Raw genomic sequence first — 23,380 nt, 5'->3', positions numbered from 1 at the left:
GACTGAGACTCTCTCCAATACAACCCAACATTGCAGAGTTATGTGCATCCTTTCAGGCACACTCTTCTCATTAACCTGTGGTGAGTTATTCACCATTTTTGATGAACAAATAAGGTTTTATATGTAAGATGGTCAAATAAAGAGCATCATTATTGATTATTATTATATTATTATTTGTGCCCTGGTCCTGTAAGTGCTCTTTGTCACTTCCCACGAGCCAGGTTGTGACAAAAACTCACACTCATTCTTATGTTTAATAAATGTATCGTATAGTGTGTGTGTGGCAGGCTTACAATGATGTCAAAAACAACATTTGAGAGTGCTCTGAACCTGGTGCTAGAGGGGTTATGCAGCTGGAGGTTCAATGTTTGAAGGGGTACGGGACTATAAAAAGTTTGGGAACCACCGCTTTAGGGCAACAGTGTCTAGATGGAATTTGTCTTTGTGGTCCAGGCAACTGGATTGTTTTTGGAACAACATTATTTTTGTCTTACTGAGATTTACTATCAGGGCCCAGGTCTGACAGAATCTGTGCAGAAGATCTAGGTGCTGTTGTAGGCCCTCTTTGGTTGGGGACAGAATCACCAGATTATCAGAAAACAGTAGACATTTGACTTCAGATTCTAGTAGGGTGAGGCTGGTGCTGCACACTGTTCTAGTGCCCTCGCCAATTCGTTGATATATATGTTGAAGAGGGTGGGGCTTAAGCTGCATCCCTGTCTCACCCCACAGCTCTGTGGAAAGAAATTAGTTTTTTGACCGCACACTTGTTGTTTGTGTACATGGATTTTATATTGTCGTATGTTTTTCCCCCAACACCACTTTTCATCAATTTGCATAGCAGACCCTCATGCCAAATGGAGTCGAAAGCCTTTTTGAAATCAACAAAGCATGAGAAGACTTTGCCTTAGTTTTGGTTTGTTTGTTTGTCAATTAGGGTGTGCAGTGTGAATATGTGTTTTTTATCATACGGTAATTTGGTGAAAAGCCAATTTGGCATTTGCTCAGTACATTGTTTTCACTGAGGAAATATACGAGTCTGATGTTAAGGATAATGCTTAGGATTTTCCCAAGGTTGCTGTTGATTCATATCCCATGATAGTTATTGGGGTCAAATTTATCTCCACTTTTGTGGTTCCAAATATTGGGGAAGATGCCAGAGCTAATGATGATGTTAAAAAGTTTAAGTATAGCCAATTGGAATTTGTGGTATGCATATTTTATCATTTCATTGAGGATACAATCAACACCACTGGCCTTTTGGGGTTGGAGGGTTTGTATTTTGTCCTGTAGTTCATTCAATGTAGTTGGAGAATCCAGTGGGTTCTGGTAGTCTTTAATAGTTGATTCTAAGATTTGTATTTGATCATGTATATGTTTTTGCTGTTTGTTCTTTGTTATAGAGCCAAAAAGACTGGAGAAGTGGTTTACCCATACATCTCCATTTTGAATAGATAACTCTTCATGTTGTTACATTTTACATTTTAGTCATTTAGCAGACGCTCTTATCCAGAGCGACTTACAGTAGTGAATGCATACATTTCATACAATTTCATACATTTTTTTTTTTTTTTTTTCCTGTGCTGTTTGTTTAGTGTTTTCCAATTTTCCCAGAAGTGGTTAGAGTCTATGGATTACATTGAGCTGATTTCTGACGTGCTGTTCCTTCTTTTATCCGTAGTGTATTTCTGTATTATTTTTGTGATTCACCATAGTGAAGGCATAGGCTTAGGTTTTCTGGGTCTCTATGTTTTTGGTTCGATAGGTTTCTTGATTTCTTTCTTAAGTTTTTGCATTCTTCATCAAACCATTTGTCATTGTTGTTAATTTTCTTCGGGTTTTCTGTTTGACATTTTTAGATTTGATAGGGAAGCTAAGAGGTAAAATATACTGTTTAGGTTTTCTACTGCCAAGTTTACACCTTCACTATTACAATGAAACGTTTTGTCCAGGAAGTTGTCTAAAAAGGATTGAATTTGTTGTTGCCTAATAGTTTTTTGGTAGGTTTCCACACTACTTTCCTTCCATCTATAGCATTTCTTAATATTATTCAGTTCCTTTGGCTGATTCCTCATGATAGAGTAGTGCTCTGTTCAAGTAGACTGTGATTTTGCTGTGATCTGATAGGGGTGTCAGTGGGCTGACTGTGAACGCTCTGAGTGACACTGGGTTGATGTCAGTGATAAAGTAGTCTACAGTACTACTGCCAAGAGATGAGCTATAGGTGTTCCTACCTTAGGAGTCCCCTCGAAGCCTACCATTGACTATGTACATACCCAGCGGGTAGGGAAAGGAGGGAATGCTGTCTCATCCAGGTAGGTGTTTGTCCCCCTGTGTGCTGAGGGTGTCAGGTTCTTGTCCAGTTCTGGCATTTAGGTCGTCACAGACTAGTACATGTCCCTGGGCCTGGAAATGATTGATTTCCCCCTACAGGTTGGAGAAGCTGTCTTCATTAAAGTATGGGGATTCTAGTGGGGGATATAGGTAGCACACTGGAGGACATTTTTCTCTGTGAAGATAATTTCCTTTTGAAGTTCTAGACAAATGTAAAATGTTCCTGTTTTGATTAATTTAATAGAGTGAGTTAGGTCTGCTCTATACCAAATTAGCATACCCCCTGAGTCCATTCCCTGTTTCTACCCCCTCCCCCCTTGTTCTCTCTCTGCTTCTCTCTCTCTGTCTCTCTCTCCCGCTCGTTCTCTCTCAGCTTCTCTCTCTATGTCTTTTTCTCCCTCTTGTTCTGTCTCAGCTTCTCTCTCTCTGTCTCGCTCTGCCTTTACAACTTAATTTCCTCTCCTGTTGATTTGGAGTGTTTGTTTTAAAACACTTTTATCATGTCTGCTTTACAGGCTCACTGTAATTGCTGGGTATGAAACGAAAGACCTGTAAAACACACAAATAAATATTTGACTGATACAAAAGGTGTCCGTCTGACCCAGGTCATGTAGAAAATAACAAATCTAATGAATTGCCCTTATTGTGTAGACTTTCCGTGCTGCCTGTTTTCCAATCATAGACCTACCAATCAGAGCTAGGCTTTTGTTAACGTTATCGTGCTGTTCATTTATCTCGCTGCCGGAAAGCCGTGTTCAGTTAACGCCATCATATCATCTGATTGTGTTATCAAAGTTGTGCTACAGAACGCTCTCAGTCGTTTTACAAAGGGACAGACGTTGTTGAGGAGAAAATGGTTAAGTGCCTGGACCTAGACCGTGTTTATAAAACCTTGAAAACAACTCCAGAAAAATCGAAATAAAATCAGGACAACAAAATAGTCTACTTTGTTGACAGAAAATAGGCTTTTGTGTCTTTATGATCTATTCGTCATCCACCTGTCATGAAACATTAATGAAACAATCAAATCAACCACTTCATTTCCTGACAATCAGTTTGTCATCCTGCATATTTCTGAATATCTCTCATCGCCTCCACTAGGCTTCTCAAGAACAAGTGTTCAACCCACATTTGGTTTGTTTTAGAAAGTGAGAACTGGAACACAATTCATTTGTTTGCTTTCCCCTATGCTTGAGACCACAGCGACTCCAATCCTCGCGTTTTATTTGTTTGTTTGTGTGAAAGGTTGTGGAACACTGGGGGGACATTGGACTTGGTCTCTGGTGAGGCTCTCCAGCCACTGCAGTCAGTGACTAAGCTAAGCTAGTCAGGGAGTAAGTAAAGTGGGTGGGCTCTCATTTAGCTAGGCAGTGCTGCTCTTGTTTGTGGTTGTCCCTGACAGCGTCGGCGACTCCAGTCCAAAGCACCTGTGTTTGCTCACTAGCTTCCCCCAATCTGCTCAAAACATGCTGCGAGCATGTCACATGGCTGCCTGATAGGCTTTTAGAACAGTTAATCATTAATGGTGCCTCTCTCTCCCTATTCACGCGTCCTGACACAAGCTTTGATATTTCATAGATCCAGACAGGTCAGACGCAGACGTAGCCAGGTAGACAAGCACTCAGAGAGGAAACTGCCTTTGTGGTTCTGTGTCTGTGGATCTGAGGTGATGCAGGGAGAAGATTGTAGGCAGCACCGCATTGATCCCATTGGTCCCATTCCACCTCCATCTGTGGAGGATAAACACAAAATAACACAAGTTAATCCCCAACAAAACACCTTTGCCATAGGATACATCTCTCAGAAAAACTGGTGCGACACTCTTTTCCTCAAATATACAACAGCACAAGACTTCAACTATCAAAGCATTATCATTGAGCTTTCAATATGTCATATAGTGTCAGAAACGTACTGAAACAGTGTGGTGATAAGAATGAGAGCTTGACATTTACAAAGAAAATGTTATTATGATGGAATCTAATCAGGACCACCTCCATTTTTGCCCAACATGGTGCCTGATAAATAAAATATGACCATGAACAAAACAAGTCATTCAAGGTTTGCTCCTGTTTTACCATCACATAGTTAATTAAAGGACCCTATTCTTGGTTTGTTCTCTAGTTCATGATGTGAATGAGAAATCCAGGGCTCATTTCATGCCTGTCTAAGTGGGCTTTATGGCAGAAAGGGGAAACATGAACTAGCTTTCAGAAAAGCCGGGACACATTTATCTTAGAAGAGAATTAAGTCTACACAGCCTCATTCTTATAACCCACTAAAAGGGCCAGTGACAGCTCTTATCTCCCATTTGCCTGAACTTGCCGATGGTTTTCTAAAGAGAGTTTGTCTCGGTCCACCCACCCCAACCCCCAAAGCCAATAATACTGTATGAGAGTTGGAGAGGGTTGTGGAAGCTCGAGTGTAAGGCTAAAAATATAGTGAAACGTAAGTGAACCAAGTGGACACCCTATGTAGGGTACTTTGCCAGCTATGAGTCAATCATTAATGTGGCACATTCAGATATCTGCTCTCTCCTAGTGAATAGAAGTGAGAGATAAATGGAGGTTTGCATTTTAGGGAACAGGGTGAAGCTGGAACTGAAACGATTTTGCACACAGCAGTTGAAGAGTTTTGTGATAGGTTTTCATGCCAGAATCTCACTTAGGAAATGTGTCACGTTATTTGTTCCATCAACAATTAGATCAAGGTGATTCATTCCGGTATGAGTCAGTGCTTGTATTGATAATGGTTTTATTAAACACTGTTATGAACCACTGATGTTGTTGCCTTGACTTAAAAGCTTTTACAACATCCCCTCTCATCTCAGATGGTGTTTCCCAGTTTCTCCTTTGCCTCAACTCACTTAATCTCCATCTAGATTTTTTTTTAAATAAAAAGTAGAATATAAGTGGATTGAAATTCCTCTTACACGAATACGACAACATGTAAAGGCGTTTGGCAAACAGAAATAATAATCTATTTATTAACTCCAGTGACTTGGAAATAATTGGTTCCTTTCAGATCCTCTTATCCATATTTGTTGTCTTATATTGGTAGCCATTTTCTTTTCTTTTTCATACACTTGTACCATGTTCTTTGTTTATACCACGCATGTATGAACGTCACAGAGCCTTAATCCTCCCAGTGTATGTGTGTTGTCGTCCATGGACAGTTTATTTGCTAACCCTGGCCTGCCATGATAAGGACCATTGGTGTCCCCCCTCTATAACTCAGCACCTCGCCTGACCACAATCAGACAATCTTTTCTGAATCATCTAAATACGTTAACATTGGGGGGGGGTTTTCAGAAAAAAAGTGAAATAAAGGTCAAAACTAAGATGACCCTAATCCCATGCTGCTGCACCCACCAGGAAATATATTGGGTTGATCCGAGTCAACGAGTGGCTTAACGACTGTATGGTTCAAACAAAGGTTCCTGTTTCAGAAGGGCAGGTAGGAGATGGATGGCTTGGTAAACATAGCTGACATACCTGGCCGCTGCCATGGGGCGGTCACAGCACAGCCCACGACAGAAGGGACATTATGTGTGGTGGCAGATCCATCTGCTTCTCCTGTCCTAACCTCTCCTCTTCTCGTTATGGCCTCCTCTCCTTCCTATTCCTCTTCTCTCTGAAGGAACCTCTCTGACGGCACAGCCATGGAGCCCTCCCAAGCAGAGCCCTGTTAGACAGAGAGAGAGAGGCTCAAGAAACCCCTTTCCCTTCATTATTTGATGTGGTTATAGTTCTTCTGCGATCCGTCCTCTGAGACCCAGCACCTCAAGTCAACTCAAACAAGCTGAATGTGCCGATAAGCATGGGATGGCAGCAATCATTCCCAAAGACTCAGAGCAAAACATTTTATTCAGTCACATTTAAGAACCTGTATTGGGAGAAAACTCAAAACCTATATACATTTGAGACTTATTTTAATAAAGCTGTATACCATGTTGTAATTTTTTTGTACATAATAGGACATCACCCATATATATACCTGTACATATAAAAAATGTATTGTCAAAAGCCTGGTTATGTGAGTTGCTCGTTTTCCTGTGAGAGAGTGGACTTTGCGGTGTCGGTCACAGAGACGAGGCTAAAATAGCTCAGTGTGAGTAGTGGTAAGCAGGTATAGATAGGAGAATGGGGAACACCCAGGAATGTTTAGCTAACTCGCCTGCAACATTCAAGCGCGTGTGTCAAAGGTGTTTGCGGGGTGTTGACACCTCCACATAGAGAGGTAGTAAGGTGAATGACATCACCAGTGGGCTGCTTGTGATGAGTACTCCGTGTGTTTCACGGACCCAACGAAAAAAGGCACAACACTCAGAAATATCCCAAAACTAGTAAGTACCATACATTAAGCATAGAACAAATGAGAATATTGAGCATGATCTAAAATAAAACAGCAGTCATAAAATATAACATTTCCCATGTATATAATATATGGTAATTTGTCTGTATAAATGAATTGAAAATAAGATCTTTGTAACCGGTGAACGCTAACAGCTGTCATCCTTTTGATAAATTGAGGGATGAATGTATATTGTAGCCACATGTTATATAAGAGAACACTGTCAACTAGGTAAAAATGTGCATTTGCATAGGTTCTTTGAATTATGCTCTTCTGTCAATTAATCAACCAACACCGCCACGGTCCGGTACGATTTTATCTTGATATCTTGAAGTGATATTATGACCCTCCATGCTGAATAAGAGAAAGTGCTTAAATCATTTTCTCTGTTTTTACACACCTCAAAGGAATATTACATGTTTTTTTTGACATAGCAATTGTACTCTACTCTCTTTTTGTTCATTTCCTATTTATATAATTCAAGAAAAGCAATACAACGATACAATTATAGTCAAATTTCATGTCATTCAAATAGTTGTTTTACTTTAAACCTAGCTACAGACAAATTGTTGACAAATGGGTCATTATATTAAGTGTACTTATTCTCAATCTCCTATGAAAACAATGTAACTATCGCACAAAAACGGTAGAAATAAATCATTGCATTTGTAGAATACTACAAAATGCTTTCCTTCTTGTTTCTTCTTCTTAAATTTCTAGATCTCTGGCAAAAATAAATACTATCTAGTCCAACAGATGTGTAATATTATCCACATAGTGAGGGCATTTAATTATGTATCTATCTGCCTCTACGTTAAATAATACACGAGGTCAACTTGTACTTCTCCTAAAAGTGTTCATTTCGATACATAACTGTACATTTTCATTCTAAGTTTGCAAAATGCTTCATAAAAACAAGCAAACCTTGCCTTATATTGTACACAGTCTTTCAGTTGATCAAAGTCAACATATTGCTATGTGTTATATAGTTAAGTTATCAATGTATCATTCTGAAATTTCATTCAACATTATGTTCTAATGGTTATCAAATTGTGAGTGACATTGCCATTTTATGCCGTTTCAAATCATGCAATTGTTGATTAAATCAGCTGTTAAATCAATCCACCACGAGCCACAACTTAAGATAAAAATGAAAATAATGCGCTTGAAAATATGTACTTACTTAAAGAAAAAAAAACGATCTTACATTATATATGATTTCATTGAAATTTCTACCCGCTAAGATCCCTGCATACATTTCCAATACAATAAAACATGCATTATAAAATACAGTTAATGCAAAGTGCATCGAGTCATGTTCTCTGCTCTGGGTTGTCAAAGGAGCAGCCAATGACACTTCATTCTGTGTCTGACCACCCACTAGGAGCTGCAGGGCCTGATATTTGATGGCTGTGACTGCAGCCTCTTGGCTTCAGACAAGCATACAGGTGACTAAAGACCGTCATGAACACAGTACATTTCAGATGACCTTAAGCATCATAACATCAACACTGAGTGAGTCATCCGAGTGCTCTCTGACATAAGACAATAGCCCGGTGAGCCCGAGGTCGTCGGCGCCTGGGGTAATTGGAGGAGTGTTGTAAATTTCTTGTATGACTCATTGTGCATTGTACGGAGCCCATAACTCATGTTCTCAGAACTCATAAATTACACGGCCACGGACAACCTTAAGCAGTGTTGAAATGCCTTGAACTTAGCTTTATTTCAGGGTCAGTGGAGCGTGGAGCTAAGAGGGCTGCCAGGGCCGGCACCACCCACCACACAGGTGGCTGCCTCTCCGCTCACACAGCCCAGTAGCACACCTATTTATCCTCCCATACCTGAGCTCTGACATGCTCCCTAAAAGTTCAGACGCTCACCAAACTGCGAAGCTGCTCACTCTCAACCAAAACAAGCACTTATTGTTTCTTAATGATTATGCTCTCTTTGCTAACACCCAAGCTACATTTAATCTGTATGTTATATTTGATGTACAATAACAACTTATTTAAACATTTGAAATGTGATTGACATAAAATTGCTCGGTCTTTGGACATTCAACTCCAACGCCATGCTGTCCCTCTGAATGAATCCATGAGCAAAGCGCTTAACAGAAAATGACAAGCCAATGAGAAGAATGACCTACAAAATGGCAACAACATGAGAAAGTTAACTGTGACAATGATTCAACTGCAACGTGTTCCATTAGATACACTGTTCTACAGGGCATCAGAGTCACCACCATCTACTCAGCCTCTGGCCCTGACCACCCAGGGGGCCTCTGACATTAGTGGGGGATGGGTGGGTATTTGAGTGTGTGCGTGGTGTGTGTATGCCATCAGACATTTTTTCAAGAAACTGTTATCATTGTTAGCTACATTTCTTCAGCGGACTACAAGGGGGAACTGTAGTAATTCCTGTTCCTGTCAAATAGACATTACAAACGTTGAGTCGGAATAGACGTTCCACTAGAAACGGAACAATGTAAATGCGAACACAAACTAACAAACTGAAAAGACCACAACATGGCTCCTGCTGTCAGTCAGAGAAACTACTAGCTTTGTTTACTCTCTCGGGTTGGTATTAGGTCATTTAATGTCTCATCTCATCTCATCTCTTTCTCAAGGGCTGTCTTGCAGTACTCAGCAGTGGGCTCCAAAATGCTGAAATACAATGTTGAAATGTCTATTTCACTTTCGCGGCTCCTCCCATTGTGTAAGTTGTGCGTTTGAGCTGAATCTCCTTCATGGTGAGCCCTGCTCCGTATGAACTATCCACATGCAGAATAATGTAGACCTACAGTTGAAGTCGGAAGTTTACATACACTGAGGTTGGAGTCATTAAAACTCGTTTTTCAACCACTCCACAAATTTCTTGTTAACAAACTATAGTTTTGGCAAGTCGGTTAGGACATCTACTTTGTGCATGACACAAGTAATTTTTCCAACAATTGTTTACAGACAGATTATTTCACTTATAATTCACTGTATCACAATCCCAGTGGGTCAGAAGTTTACATACACTAAGTTGACTGTGCCTTTAAACAGCATGGAAAATTCCAGAAAATGATATCATGGCTTTAGAAGCTTCTGATAGGCTAATTTACATCATTTGAGTCAATTGGAGGTGTACCTGTGGATGTATTTCAAGGCCTACCTTCAAACTCAGTGCCTCTTTGCTTGACATCATGGGAAAATCAAAAGAAATCAGCCAAGACCTCAGAAAAATAATTGTAGACCTCCACAAGTCTGGTTCATCCTTGGGAGCAATTTCCAAACGCCTGAAGGTACCACGTTCATCTGTACAAACAATAGTACACAAGTATAAACACCATGGGACCACGCAGCCGTCATACCACTCAGGAAGGAAAAGCATTCTGTCTCCTAGAGATGAATGTACTTTGGTGCGAAAAGTGCAAATCAATCCCGGAACAACAGCAAAGGACCTTGTGAAGATCCTGGAGGGAACAGGTACAAAAGTATCTATATCCACAGTAAAACGAGTCCTATATCGACATAACCTTAAAGGCCGCTCAACAAGGAAGAAGCCACTGCTCCAAAACTGCCATAAAAAAGCCAGACTAAGCTTTACAACTGCACATGGGGACAAAGATCGTACTTTTTGGAGAAATGTCCTCTAGTCTGATGAAACAAAAATATAACTATTTGGCCATAATGACCATCATTATGTTTGGAGGAAAAAGGGGGATGCTTGCAAGCCGAAGAACACCATCCCAACCGTGAAACACAGGGGTGGCAGCATCATGTTGTGGGGGTGCTTTGCTGCAGGAGGGACTGGTGCACTTCACAAAATAGATGGCATCATGAGGGAGGAAAATTATGTGGATATATTGAAGCAACATCTCAAGACATCAGTCAGGAAGCTAAAGCTTGGTCACAAATGGGTCTTCCAAATGGACAATGACCCCAAGCATACATACAAAGTTGTGGCAAAATGGCTTAAGGACAACAAAGTCAAGGTATTGGAGTGGCCATCACAAAGCCCTGACCTCAATCCTATAGAAAATGTATGGGCAGAACTGAACAAGTGTGTGTGAGCAAGGAGGCCTACAAACCTGACTCAGTTACACCAGCTCTGTCAGGAGGAATGGGTCAAAACCCAACTTATTGTGGGAAGCTTGTGGAAGGCTTCCCGGAACGTTTGACCCAAGTTAAACAATTTAAAGGCAATGCTGCCAAATACTAATTGAGTGTATGTAAACTTCTGACCCACTGGGAATGTGATGAAATAAATTAAAGCTGAAATAAATCATTCTCTCTAATATTATTCTGACATTTCACATTCTTAAAATAAAGTGGTGATCCTAACTGACCTAAAACAGGGAATTTTTATTAGGATTAAATGTCAGGACTTGTAAAAACTGAGTTTAAATGTATTTGGCTAAGGTGTATGTAAACTTCCGACTTCAACTGTATGTAAATGGGTATCTTTATCGTATCCTGTGCTTGACTTGTGCTGCCTCCTTTTCTGTAGAGAAGAGGGATCAGGCGTTATCCCCCACCCTAACCCCCGCCCGCTGTTTATCGAAGAGAGAGGGATTCAAGACTTAAACGACAGCACATGCTAAGGTGAACCTTAGCCACCGAGACACACAGGCGATAACCCATTCAATCAAACAACAACATCATGGCAGGCAGTATGTAGGCAGATAAATGACGATACAGTACGGTGTTCAATGGGAATTAAAAGTATAGGGCAGCTGGGCTCTTATCTGGCCAGAGCGATGAAACCCGGCAACAAAGGGAGGCCTAAGACTAAGAGGCTTGATGCATGGGAAAGCCATCGGCCAGCCATTGTGGCTGCCCTTCTGCTGAGCAAATAGTCCAAACTGTTCATTCCCCATCTCCCATTCTCTCTGAGGTACATTGTTTGTGTCCTTGCATTTCATTCTGACTGGGGAAGATTGCTCTCAGGGCCAGTGAGCAAACAGTCCAGAAAAGAGCCGGCTATCTCCTGACGTTCCCAGGAGAACTAGCATTTTTATTTCAGCTCCAAGCTGTCAAAGGATTGGAGAGTTTGTGTCAGGATCCTGAATTAATTGCTTTAAGCTGTGTGCGTGGGGGGGGACTGCATTTTATCACCAAATGTTCAGTAAAATGTTTCCTAGCAATTATGCACCCCTGCCCTGCAACGTAGGCTTTCAGTCACCAAACATTTGGTGTTGGATACATACAGGATGGATTTCTGAAACTCAAATGATGCATTTAGCTGTAATGGCAGCACAATGGTATGAATAGTGACAGGCCAGCGTCTGTCAAGGATTTGTTGGTATGGGAGTGAATTGAAAAGTTTGTTCTTTTTTCTATAATAATGATAGGTACACGAGCCAGGCTTGGCAGAGAATTGACCAAGCTTCCTCCATAAAGTATATCTGGTCAGACATTTGGTGGAACGGGATATAGAGTCTGGAACCTCTGACAGAACAGCTAACGTGAACTTAGAACCATCTGTCACTCACAAAATCATCCCAAATCACCGCTTACTTAGCAGCTATATATTAGACATTTTGGATATGTGACACTGCCATATCTGTTAGCTAACTACGCGCAGCTTCTAATGCCAGAGACACCAAACCAGACAACTGTTCCTATTTTGCCCTACCAATTTGTCTATCATTAGAAATATCTTGAATTATGGTACAAATGTCATACAACGCCACACTGATTATGGCAACAAAATTGTACGATCGTTGATTTTATAGTTCAAGTCTAATCATGAAAACTAAAACATACTCTTATTCAAACCTGGTATGCATTTGCATCTTAAACGCATTAGCAATATTTGACTGTACCACATGATACTATAGCATTTGTATGGATTAGTTGTTTAGAAACTATTATCAATCAGCTCACTGCCTCAAAGAGTTCATCATTTAAGTAATGCTTTGCTTTGCATGTTAACCCCACCTGAAATTTGCATCAATATAGTAACGCAACAGTCTCTGGAATAATGACCTCAAACAAGTCCAAACACACAGCTGCAGTAACTGTAACCAATATTTTCCAGAACAATATCAAAGGTGTGTTGCAACAACACACTGAAGAAACCAGAAATAACATTGCATCCATACATTTTTTTTCTCTCTCTTTTGGTATAATCTGTTCAATGCCACTATTGCACATGGGAAAATAAAGGTATCTGATCATGACACATACATCTGGATGGATTACTTCTTCATCTGACAGGATATTAAATCCCACTCCAAACTATGTCACTGTCAGCAGACAATGGGTTAAATAGTATGTATCAGGGGAATACTCTGTAAGAGGGAAAGTACAGCTCGTCTTTTAATGGTAATCTGCTCAACTGCTCTATAGACACCAACCAGCTTTCCAGGACCCTTCAGCTGAGCATCAGCCTGTACGTGATCAACGACACAGCCATTTATATGGGATTAAATTGGGGATTAATTTAATTCAAGTCAGGGTATGTGAATTCATTAAAAGGCTGACAGTGGCGTATACATGGAGGGAATTTAATTTGAATCCTCAGAGGACACCTCTATTGGGGCGTGGGGGGGTCATGTTAAAGTGGAGGTTTTAAAGACACAAATACGCTTAGGTTTCCGAATGACACTCATCTTTACACACGTTGACATGTTATTGCTGTTGATTCGTTGTTATTAAATTGAGTCGAAATGTTATTAGATGAGGGCTTCCCTGGGAAATAGAGCGAGGAGTGGGTTATTGAAAAGTGGCGAAATAGCCTATGCGTGTTAAACGATGCACAGATCAGGAACAGTCCTCTGTACTGGTATACCCATGAAGAAGAACAAACACAGGACCTAACACACATTTAGCTTCCACTTCTATGGTATTCAAATGAGTACATTATTTGAATGTCAGTGATTCTCATGAATGTTGAAATCGCATATCTTTTAGCCTCACTGACAAGCTGAGGCGGTGTAGAGATATTACATTCAACTTGGAAGCAGATTACAGAATTCATCCCTGCAGAACACTCTTTCCTCGCATTCAATAAATTGGACAAGTCCTATTGTAAGATAGCCTATCACACCAAACGTGTCTGCATAGGGAACATATACAGAAGAAAATATTACGTAGTTTGTTATTCAGAGTAGAGTGTTGGGGCCACACGCATGGCCGTAACTACATATGAGGACACCAAGGTCCGGACCTCGGTAATTATTTATAATTTGTAGAAGAAAGAAAAAAAAATATATATATATATATATGGTCCTACATCTAAATTATGGTCCTACATCTAAATATGGCTCCAAGCGTTGATCAAAGCTCAGAACGCGTATATTATTGATCTGACTGCGTTATATTAGCGCCAGCCTCTTTGCAAACAAGCGGAATCATTAACAGTGGTTTGTTCGTTATATTCGCGTGCGTCCCCCGATTTGCCTCCCGGATTTCCTCTTTTGCAGCACATTCACCACTTTCTCGAACGGCTAACTACGCCAAAGGCCTGAGACGTAAAACGAACTACCCCAGCTTGGAGTCCACTCAAGTAGGCAACTAGAGACACTACAGTCAGTGTGTTTGCGAGATACCGGAAGAAAAAAAAAGATTTTAAAACTCCTGTCGTGTCTACAGACATCCCCAAAACAAACAAAAACCGACTCTCGGAGAATGAGTGCACATCTGGAAATAGTCGCTTATAGATAGATATATGTCAGTCAGTCAAGTGGCTAGCTGCCGTCAGAGACTTCTATTGCAGTAAAGTTGAAGGGCTCTGGCTCGTTTACTTAGCCAGCTAGGATGAAGTAAGAAGCTAACATTAAACGGAGCCTACATCAGCAGGAGCAAAAAATACGCTTCTAGGTTCTCATAATAACTTTGCTTTACAGATCGGCTACTGAGACAGACAGTGATTTGGCGCTCAGTGGTGAGGCTGATGGAGGAGGCAATGCATGCAGGAGAAAGCAGGGGAGACAGAGAGATAGTAAGCACGCAGAGAGAGATTAGTACAGTGGATCCCAAACGTGGGGTTGGGCCCCTTAGAAAACCTGTACTAATCTTATCAAATAAGTTAGGAACTTTAAAAAAAAATAGCTATGTTTCAATATCAACATCTCCGAATGGCCTATCTTGCCTATAGGACTAGGCCTACATTAAAAGACAAACAATACAGTTCTAAAAATGCCATACATTTTCGTTTCGGCACTGATATTAAGTTAGAATAATTTCCCCCTTTCAGGGGTATAACATTACAATTGTATAGCTAATAGGCTATGTGTTTGTAGATGGACTGAGGTGAATGAACCTACAGCAGCCAAGGTGATAAAGGCTGGGGTCATTTTTGCTTGTTTTTTTCTGTTCTCCATAGCATTTTGAAGTTTTTTTTAATTATATAGAAATGCAGCAAATGAGCTTCAACTTCTAGAAAATGTATCTTCCGGACCGCACTGAAACTCAAACCCTGGTTACGGCCCTGGCCACACGGGCTTGTTTGCCTTTGCTGGAAGCTGAGATTGGTTTGGGGTTTAAATGAATCGCTGGCGCACTGCGTTTTTAGGTTTCATTAACTTTTAATGAGTTGTGTGTCCTTGGCTGTGACTGACCTGTAGGGCTCAGGCCTCAGTTCCCTGGGGGAGAGAAGTCGGGTGAGGAGAGAGGTTGGCAGACATGCCAGGGACATGTCTGTGTGTGAATGTCTGCACTGGGTGGAAACAGAGGAAGAAGGCAATAAAAGATGGTCTGAGACCATGGCAGAGAAACATTCAGAGATATCCATCAGTACTGCCAGAGTCTGAATGTAAAACCCCACGGTGTTCAGGCCTCGGGGGGAATAAAGCAACCATGTCGGATCAATCACAGCTGAGCAGGAATCTCTTTAACACAGCTGAATGACATATTGTTCTATGCTGGCTTTGCCAACAGGGTTCACTCTCAAACACTCGCATCAAACCCATTGGGAAATGTGACTGCAGAATACTCTACGTTACAGAAAAAGGCTATAGAATCACTTAAATAACACAACACACATTTCTCCATTTTGATCCCGGTAATACTTCGATTCATATTTTGGACTTCTCTAATCTTGATTTAATACAGTGTCTTGCTGCATGGTTGAACACACATGTATTATCTTGCCATGGGTTTCCTGAGCTTCATATATCTCCTTGAGAAGCTTATCTTCCTTCCTAGAATGCCTGAGCCTCTCTTCACTGTTCTCTTCTCTAGAGACAAAAGCCTTGCCTGTTATCCCCATTAAATGTTCTTCTGCTTTTAGTACTGAGCATTAACTGAAATGTCGGTTATTTTTCAGTTTTTTAACAACTAATTGACAGACGTTTGAATTCCATTTTGTTCTTTTTTTGTGAGCTCAATGCGCACATTGCACAGTTTCTCTAGATTTAAATCAGATCCAGCCTGAACTATGCTATGTAGTAGGGAGTTGTAGTTTCCAACAGGCTAATATTATACATTGTTTAGCACAAAAACGTGGTAATTAACTACAATGACCATAATCCATTGCGTATCGACTTGTCGGGTATGTCTTTCTTTTAAGCCTGCTACGGAAGAGACAGAAGAATGCGCGATTGTGAGGGGATTTTGAGCAGGTGTTGCTTCGCCAGGTATCTCTACCTGAAAATACACGATCTAAGTGATTGATAGTTGATATTCAGCAGTCATAAAAGTATGTCTTATTTACTTTGAAGAACTAAAAAAATCGTGATTTTGTCAGACAGCAGAGGAAGCAGCTCTATAGAGATGAGATGACTTGGAATGAAATAATAAAGTCATCAAATAAAACAAAAAAGTAATATACACTACAACTGAAATATTGTTTTAAAGTAAAGTAACGTGAATAAATTATGGTTAATAAGTGATAAGCAATAATGGGCAGTCACTACCATCAATGGACGTTTATTAATTATTTTATTCTGTGTTGTTCCTGCATTAAACCCAAATAATCGAAACCACAATCAAAAACGGTGATTGTATTTTTATAATGAATCAAAGCCGAACCAACCTAAAAAAAAAGCCCTAATCGCTCTGCAATATCTGCTTTATTCAAGCAGAATCAACACCACTTGTACGTTTGTGTTCTTATTTATCCTTTCATCCTATTTATCCACAACTATGTCCATTGTTTTTGCTGATTACTTTGTATCCATATCACTGCATATATTTTCAGATTACTCTTCGATGCAGATGTAGGATCTTAATCTGAGCCAGTTTGTTCACAGCAGGAAAATAGTGCTGCAGCAACAGGAAATGTGAGTTATTGTTTGGATTATAATTAATGGACAATTTTGTAGGGGTTGATACATTTAAAGTTAAGGCAAATCATGTCGGAAATGTTTAAGTGGAATTTACAAACTTTAGAAGCCATTTTATACCTTGAATACACTACGAGTTTGCATTTCCTGCTATATGTATTGGCTATACAGGAGATGTCCTACAACAACAGGGTGGTCAAATTAAGATACTACATCTATAAATCTAGGATTATTTCTACAGTGCATACTGTAGATGGACAAGCACCAACAATCCTTCCACTCTAAGTGATACAAAAGCAGTGGGGTACTGAGAGGCACCCCATCCTGACCAGAATAGGTTGTCTTTAGGTCAGTGCTTGTCCCACCAGCTGCTGCCTCGGTACTGTCAATGGGCATTGTTGACTGGTTTCTCTGTGACGCCAGTACGGCCCTGTGGTGTGGATGTGTGGACCACACGGCCATGCGGCCTGGCTCAGGCTGAGAGGAATCACTGGTCTGTAATGTCACACTGCCGTGTTAGAGAGGTACAGACACATCACAGTCACCGGCTGCATTCTCACCATGTCCCCCTCTCCCATCTCACACTCCTCCTTTTCTCATACTGACCCTCTGACCTTTGATTTCTACCTGCTCTGGTGGGTCAAACCTGAAATGATGGCTGGAATTTAGCATCTGAGAAAAGCAAGCCAGATGTTATGAATGGTGTTACCTGTACATCAAATTGGAGTTGTTTCCTCCAATATGTACTTCAACTAGGAGTTGTTTCCTCTGAACTGTACTTCAAATAGGAGTTGATTCCTCAAAGTTGTACTTCAAATAGGAGTTGTTTCCTCCAAGCTGTACTTCAAATAGGAGTTGTTTCCTCCAAGCTGTACTTCAAATAGGAGTTGTTTCCTCCAAACTGTACTTCAAATGGGAGTTGTTTCCTCCAAACTGTCTCTGTATATTTCTTCTGATATGTCTGTTCATAACTCAGACATTCTCAAATGAATGGGAAAGAGATGTCAATTTAAGAGGTGTGTACAGCAGAATTCTGTATCTATAGGAGTGACAGCTGGGTTCAGAAGAACAGCGTGTACAATAAGCGAGGTATCGGAGAGAAGTGTAGGTATGGCCAGGGCGCAACTTCCACCCCGCCCCCACACACACACGTTCTGAAATTGCATTTTTGTCCCCCCACCCAGTTGTATCATTGGAATGTGATACATAACGAGGAACCGGTGTGCTTTTGGAACATGCGGACGCCTCCGAGAGGTCAGGTAGGCTGTTTGGAGTGTTTATCCGACCGATAACAAAAAAATATATAATATTATTTCCCCCCCACTTCTAAAATAAAGGTTGCGCACCTGTGTATGGTAGAGAGGTGTGTGGCACATGACATGACTCTGCTAATTCCTGGTGGTTATCAGTGAGGATGGGATACTTCCTAGTGTCGTCTCCATTGAAACAGTATCAGCGGCTAAATACAGACTCCTCTCTGGAGCTACACACAGGGAGTAGAGTGGGCATCTGTTCTCTTTTCATCCCGTTACATTACGCCCTTCTGTGCTACATTGGGATGTGTACAATTGCCTACTCTCAATGCTTCTGAGAGCCCTCTTCATATCCCTCTCCATAGCGTTTTGTTTCCATTAGAACAGCCAATGGTTCATTCAAGGTGGAGCTTTGGAGGAACTAACATTTAGGACCCACTCAGTTAGGGTACAAACAGACAATGAGGAGGTTTACTGTAAAGTGAACAGAGAAGGCTTCTGCCACAGAGTCAGGCAGACACAGTTTCCCATATTGGGTTGACCTCAGGGTGTTTCACACACCATTCAGGCAACCATATTTATTATCACCATTTGACTCAAATCAGTCTAATTTCTCATACTACTTCCGATATGAATTGCTAAATACATTGAAAATATTGGTCAAAATCTTGTCCAAATACTAACTGCAATTCATCAAACATCAAAGTGTATAGAAGCCCATGAACCTGTAAGGGAAACCTGGAAATATGTTCATGTTTTTAAAAGGTGTATAAGGTATCCTTTCTAATTTTCTACTTCGGATAATTATCATACCAAATTCGAAATATTGTAAGAAAAAGTGCAAATTGTATTTGCTATGGAATGAATGACTGGGGTTACCTATGAACTGAATACTCTTAGCTTTTTCACTTCTTCGTCGTCTTCTTTGGTCTTTTATTGCAGGGTGCATACCAATATTTGGTGCATTACCGCTTTTTAACTTTTGATATTTTCACATATATGAAAACGAAAATGTATATATATATTTTTTTGACCTGTAGTTTTCCCCCCCATCTATTGAAAGTGTCAAATTATTCTAGTCGAAATGCTTATCGTTGAAAATCAGTAAATCAATTGGTGTTGTTATCTGTAGTTCTCAAAGGATCCATTATCAACCTTTCTCAATATTGAATTTTTATTTTTCGTTTGCACCTCTTGGTCTCAAAGTCTGTTAGTTAGTCTATGGTCATTCGATCATCAATTTAAAAGCAGTACCCTAATTATTAATAGTCTACATGAATAATAATAATAATAATTATTATTATTAATAATAATAATAATTATTATTATTATTATAAAAAAGTAATAATAATTGTGATAAAAAATTATGACAATAATAATAATGATCATAATAATGTATTCCCAGAGGGAATCTATGTTGCTGATTTTTTTCTAGAAATCTATTTAGCAAAAATAATTATATCCCTTGCCTAAATAAATGTATATATGTACTGGATCATAAATGTTTGCACTTATTTGAATAGCATAAACTCGCGCTCCCGCATTGAGAATTATTCATGCAAAGTGTCAGCTAATTAAATGGCCACTAAAACTAGTGTTAATTGAAGCAAGATGGGTGGACGCGATGGGCGTAAATCATGACGAGGACCTGACTGCTGAGAAACCATGGGTGGCTTTGAGTTTTCACTTTGTTGTCTTTAATATACTGTAGGATAGCAGTTTCCCTTACAAAAATATGGGATTAGGAGTATTTCGCGTGAAAGAGGAGTTAAATTGGGGCAGTGTGGACGATCCCACCCCTGCAATAGGCTAAAACCGAATTACAGCTTGTTAGACCGGTGTCCCGCTATCACCCGGGAGACCGTTCTACTTGGGTGTTCCAGGCCCTGGTTGGTGGTGGCTGCATGTGAGCTTAGGCTACTAGTGCTTTCAACGGGAATATAGGGCCAGAGTTGGTAACCCGTCACACATGATATTATTATGGGCCTATATGTCTATGGGACCATGTGCATTTACTGCTATGAATAAACTTGGTTAATTCAAATGATGCAATCCATGGTCCCATCATGAAGAGCAATACCCCGGGCCAACGATATCTGTTATCAAAATGAAAACCTATTTCAAACCAGTTTTCAACATTTTGCTTTGATGCTTATAGACCTTATATCGATGTGTCCCAGTGTTTTGAGAATTTTGTTCCAAAGCTCATGCAATAGAAATGCAAACAGAAGGACAGATAAGGCATCCGCGAGTTCAGCCTCAGAGTCTAGAAGGGGGCATGAATGAACAAAACCTGGCGTCCTCACAGCAAGAGGAATTTCATCCAAATTTGACCACAACTTGTTCCAATAAATCCAAACTAGGTTTCAGTCTTGAGAAATGCCATTGGTTCCTTGTGTGACTCAAACTAATCTAGAAATATGCAAATAGGGCGACCGGTAAGAAATGTAATTAAAATGGGTTAGCAAAGTAAAGGGATCAACAAGTTGGACCATCGCTCATCTTGTTGCTATAACAACAGTGAAGGGGTTGCCTATGATGGTGTGCCCAGGCCCTTTGCAGAGGCATCTCTGTGCTGAAATGTGAAACCCCTTTGTGTGTGTGTGTGTGTGTGTGTGTGTGTGTGTGTGTGTGTGTGTGTGTGTGTGTGTGTGTGTGTGTGTGTGTGTGTGTGTGTGTGTGTGTGTGTGTGTGCGTGTGTGTGCGTGCGTGCGTGTGTTGATACGCGCGTGCATCTGCCTGACCAGCCAGCGAGGACTCATGCATATATTTCTATTGCCGATTTCTTTTAACTTGAGCGAAAACAAAAAAAACGTTTCGGATCCGGGCCTTTATAAATGGTTATCCACAATAATGAAGGTCCTGGTCCATCATGTCATGTAGCCTACCTATCTCAGGTAACTAATAAATTGGATGATGTAGGCCTAAGAGGCTGATGTCAGTGGCGTAAACTCTCGTGCACTTTTGGTAAGAAGGTTCTCCAGTGCCGATTAAGGCCGGTTACCTTTGAACTAGGGTTCCTAAAGGCCATTCCCATTTCACTCCATCCTGGAGGAGGCTTGACTGAGGTTACCACCTCCATCAAAGGACCGGAGTAGAAGAGCGTCGGCATATGCTATTTTAATAATGGGTAATGGGTATTTTCGAGGGCTCTTGCTCCTTGTGAGAGCGAGATTGGAGGGGAATTAATTATTGAAAACGGTCCCCAGTGTTTTGGACGCATCATACGGTTTCATCTCAACATTACAACTTTTACTAGGCTACTACTATTTTCTGAGCACAATGGTGTATTTTTTATACAGTAGCCTAAGCCTATTACGCAGGCTTCTTCTTCTTCTTATTATTATTGTTATTATTATCATATTATTATTATTATTGTTATTATTATTCTTTTATTAGCCATATGTTATCATTCGAAGTCCGCAACCAATTGTAAATAGGTATCATGAATGAGATATGGAAGATAATGAGGATAATTGATGATAGCTAATTCATTAAAAATAAATGTTCTTGACATGTGGAATTCCAATATTGATTAGTGTTTGAATTATTTTCAATCAGTGTGTGTAAAATGATCTTTAAATCATCCCCAAAAGAAAGCCAATAGAAAATACTTTGATGTAAACTCAATGGGTTTCTGAAAACCTGACGCACACAGCAAAACACTCAAAAACGGATAGCAATGAAACATAAAAAAATGACAGGCTATAAACCACTCGGACGCTAACATGTGAATGTTGGGGCCGCAGGGTTTCATAGTAGGCTATAAAACAGAGTTCCATGCGCAATGGAGCAAGTGCTCCTCTCGTGACATCAATGATATATATCAGCTGCAATAGCTCTCTGACACGCAATTGAAAGACACTGAATGAAGAGGCAACAACCTCTATCGCAGAACTTGCAAATCACATCAGCCTTTTTGAAGCTTTGAACCAACCATTGTCATGAAACCCAATAGGGCCTGCTCGAGGACCTTTCTAACCAGGATTTGAGCCAGTGCTCAGTTCTCATCTAGCATACCCCCGGCCCCAAGCGAATAACTACCATCACACAACGATTGAATTGAAACAAAGTTAGGAAATATACAATCAAATGTCCATACCTGTGAAATACGGTGGATGCTTACTGGCAAGCTAGGAGCCCAATGTGGAACCTCGCCTTCAGCCTTCTGCAAAGGGCTGGAGACATCACGGCATTTATTTGAGCTCAAACTCTGTCACTGTTGACTTTAGCACAAAGCAAAGATTTCACTGCCCCGCTAGTTAAAAAAAAAGAAGATTATTTTACCGAGATATCGATCAGTGTGCTAAAAAAATAATCAGTTACGCATTATGTCTAAAATGAAGAGAACGAAATTGAATGTCTGTGTACATTTACTGAGCGGTGACGTCCTCTTCAAAGTTTACACTCCTGCAATTTGGTTGTGCATGTACTTCCTATATTGTGGGCATAGCCTCCACTCCATTGTTTACTGCCTTTGTTTATTCGCAGATCACGGGTGTTTAAAGTACGATTTGTGAGAGGGACTGGAGAATAAACGCATGCACCCTTTACGTGTTCAGAAGGTGAAGCAGTGTCCTATCTGGCAAAGGAACAAACTCCTTGCCCTTGGAGCTTGGAGCTTGGGGCTTGGTATCCCCCGGTCAGTGGAGGAAAATAATGGGTGTCTTGCCGTTTTGGGAATGTAAGGATTTTGATTCATTTCGGCTATAACTATATCTTATCTTTAGGCTCATTGAGAAGGCATCTCTCAGTAGTTTAAAAGTACCCCTAGACAATGGCTTAGTGGTACAGAACAAAGCAGGCGGAACATCACATTCAGTAGACTGTTCTCAATCAGCCCCCTTCCCCACAACTATTCTCTGACCCCACGGGACACTTTTATGTGATAATGAAACACATTTCATCCAAAGATCTCAACTTGAGTGTGTCTTCCATCAGGGGGGACTTACTGTGTGTGTGTGTGTGTGTGTGTGTGCGCGCGCGCGTGCGCGTGCGATTTACTGATGAATACGTTTCATAATGCATTTTAAGGTTGTAACGTGACTAAAGACATGACTAAAGCAAAAGCCGTGTGCCGAGGTCATTTCTTGTATAGGCCTAGTAATTATTAATGTAATAACTATATAGAGCCCTTATCGCATGAAGAACATTTTAACATTGCTGTTGTTGTTTCTGCCATCTGACATTGAGCCGCCCCTAACTGTTGTTGATATCACGTTTGAAG

General features: G+C 40.5%; 2 long non-coding RNA genes across 2 annotated transcripts; one reads left to right on the top strand and one right to left on the bottom strand.

The window, feature by feature from the left end:
- Nucleotides 1-3,275: 3,275 nt before the first annotated feature.
- Nucleotides 3,276-22,555, bottom strand: LOC106610798 (uncharacterized). Its single transcript, XR_001329984.2, has 3 exons — nt 22,256-22,555; nt 5,826-6,015; nt 3,276-4,064 (listed from the first exon to the last, which is right to left on the bottom strand). It is a non-coding gene; the product is annotated as an uncharacterized lncRNA (long non-coding RNA).
- On the top strand, nt 8,909-12,855 carry LOC123744597 (uncharacterized). The gene is made up of 2 exons (XR_006770939.1): nt 8,909-9,399; nt 11,179-12,855. It is a non-coding gene; the product is annotated as an uncharacterized lncRNA (long non-coding RNA).
- Nucleotides 22,556-23,380: the final 825 nt, after the last annotated feature.

This window comes from Salmo salar, chromosome ssa09, assembly GCF_905237065.1.
Source record: "Salmo salar chromosome ssa09, Ssal_v3.1, whole genome shotgun sequence".
NCBI lineage: Eukaryota > Metazoa > Chordata > Actinopteri > Salmoniformes > Salmonidae > Salmo > Salmo salar.
The sequence above is the reverse complement of the archived record's forward strand: the minus strand, read 5'-3'. Positions and strand labels throughout refer to the sequence as shown.